The sequence below is a fragment of the Pipra filicauda genome, unplaced genomic scaffold (genome assembly GCF_003945595.2).
Source record: "Pipra filicauda isolate LSUMZ 115617 unplaced genomic scaffold, ASM394559v2 scaffold804_size112193_pilon, whole genome shotgun sequence".
Classification (NCBI taxonomy): domain Eukaryota; kingdom Metazoa; phylum Chordata; class Aves; order Passeriformes; family Pipridae; genus Pipra; species Pipra filicauda.
This window is the reverse complement of record NW_024104981.1, coordinates 70,699-73,198: the sequence shown is the minus strand read 5'-3', so window position 1 is coordinate 73,198 and position 2,500 is coordinate 70,699. Positions and strand designations below refer to the sequence as shown.

The window sequence follows — 2,500 nt, the reverse complement described above, 5'->3', positions numbered from 1 at the left end:
GGCCCGCGCCGGGACGAGCTCCGCCCCAGCGGCTCTCGCTCCGAGAGCGGGGAGCTACGGAGCGCTCCCCGAGTCTGCATTTAGGGGGACGAAGGCCCCTCCCGCCCGGACGGGCGGGGCCGGCCTGCGAGGCGCCCCAGCCGCGCCGCCGGGGAACGCGCCCCCGGCCGGCGATTGATCGTCAAGCGACGCTCAGACAGGCGTAGCCCCGGGAGGAACCCGGGGCCGCAAGTGCGTTCGAAGTGTCGATGATCAATGTGTCCTGCAATTCACATTAATTCTCGCAGCTAGCTGCGTTCTTCATCGACGCACGAGCCGAGTGATCCACCGCTAAGAGTTGTCTGACTTTCGGCACCGCCCCGCGCGCGCGGAGGGGCCGGGACCGCTCGCGTCGAGCGGCCCCTCGTCCGGCGAGGACGTCGCGCCTCGCTTGACCGCACGAGCACAACGCGCACGAGCGAAGGAGAGGCGGGGGGAAACCCCGCCGGGCTCCCGAGGACGACGCCGTAGGCGGGGAGCCCGCGCTCCCGGCCGAATCCCCCCCTCCGGCGATCGACGGCGCCGCGGGGGAGAAACGCGCCTCGCGCCGCCTCGAGAGGCGGTCCAGGCGCCCGGGCTCGGCCCGGCCTCCGCGCGGAGAGCGGCGGCGCGCGCCGGACCGCGCGCCGCCCGTCCTCCCGGCCCCGCCGGGACGACGCGCCCGCGGCGCGGGGCGCGACCCTCGGGCCGCGCTCGCCGCTCCTCCCTCGCCTTCGCGGCCGCCCGACGCCGCCCCCTCGGGGCCGCGGGCAGAGGCCGCCGCCTCGCCGGCGGACCGCCGCGCCGCCCGGACGAGCTCGGCGGACGGCTCCGCCGCCTCCGCCGCCGGCCGGGCGGGTCGGCGCCGGCAACCCGAGCCGGCGTCGGCAGCGCCCGAGGCCGGCCGGACGACGGCCCGCCGCCGCCGCTGGCGCGGAGGCCCTGCCGGCACCACCGCCGCCGCCGCTCGGCAACCCTCGACCCCCTTTCGGCGGCCGCGCGCCCGGCGGAAGGCGGGCGGCGCTCGGCCGGGGGGGACGAGGCCCCCTCGGCCGCCGCCGCGCCGCTTCGCCGCGGGCGCGGCCCCCGGCCGGGGCGACGGGCGAGCGACAAGCGGGGCCCGGCACGGCGCTACCGCCGACGGCGGCGGGCGACCCCCGGCCGACCGTCCCCGCTCGGGGGACACGCGCCGAGCGGCGACGCCGCCGCTCGGAAGCCGGCGCCCTCCGCGGACGGACGGCCTGCGGGGACGGGGACGCCGCCCGCCGGCGCTCGCCCGGGCGGGCGGGCGGTCGCGCGGCTCGGCGGCGGCCGCCTGCCGCCGCCTCGGGGGGGAGGCCGACGGCCGCGAGACGAGAAAGGAGCGCGGCGGGCCCGGCGGCCGCCACCCGCGCCGCCCCCGGCGGAGGGCACGCGCCCTCCGCCGCGGCGGCGGTCGCCCGTGGCGGGGGGGGCGGGCGGGACGGCGCGCGGCCGACCGCGCGCCGCCGCCGTCTTCTCCGCCGAGACCGGACCGCGGAGCGGGGGGGGCAGGGGGCCCCGCCCCGGCACGGCCGCCCGCGCGGCCGGCGGGACGAGCGCGGCCGGCGGACGCGGCCACCACCGCAGGGGATCGGCGGGAGTAGGCTCCCCACCCCTCAGTGGCACCGCGCCGCCGCCCGGCCCGCCGCCGCCCGGCCGCCGGCGTCCGGCCGCCCGAGTCTTTAAACCTCCGCCCGGCTCTCCCGGCGGCTCTCGGCCCCCCGGGGGCTGTCACGCAGCCCCGGGGGGGGCTCGCCGGTCGCCCGGGCGCCGAGCGCTAGGTACCTGGCCCTGGGACGAGGGAAACGACCTGCATGGCCCCGCGGGGGTGCCTCCCCCGCTGCCGCCCTCGGGGGAGCGTCCGCCCGCGGGGGCGCGCCCGACGTCCGCCACCACCACCGCCGCCTCCTGGCTCGGGGACCGGGGTTTCCCTCAGTAGCCCGGCACCGCACCCGAGAGGACGCCTGCGGCTCGGACCGCCCCGCCGGCGCGGGGACGGCCGACCGGCGACGGACCGCCCCGCCGGCGCGCGGGACACGGCGACGAGACGGCGGCGGACCGCCGCCGCCGCCGCCGGCGCGGAGGACCGCGCGCGGCCCGGAACGCCCCGCCCGGGCCCTCCTCGCCGCCGCGTCGCCCCTTGGGCCCGCTGCGGGCGGAGGGTCGGAGGAGCCGCCTCCCCGGAAGGCGCCCCGGCGCCCCCCCCTTCGCTTTCTCGCTTTCGGCCGTCGCTCGCCGGGCGCCGGCGGCGCCGCTCGCTCCGCGCGCGCCCCGGGGGCCGCCCGCGCTCGCCGCTTCCGAGCCCCCCCCCGCCCGCTCGCCCGCGCGCGCGGGGGGAAGGACGGGGAAGCGACCGAGGCGCCGACGGGCGGGGCGCGGCGGTGGCGGCGGCGGCGGGACGCCGGCCGCCGAGCGACGAAAGACGAGAAAAAGAGGGGCGCGCGGCGCGCCCTCCGGCGGC

General features: G+C 82.6%; 1 non-coding gene across 1 annotated transcript; it reads right to left on the bottom strand.

Moving 5' to 3' along the window:
- Positions 1-186: 186 nt before the first annotated feature.
- On the bottom strand, positions 187-339 carry LOC113988944. The gene has a single exon (XR_003539020.2). It is a non-coding gene; the product is annotated as a 5.8S ribosomal RNA (ribosomal RNA).
- Between the last annotated feature and the right edge of the window lie 2,161 nt (positions 340-2,500).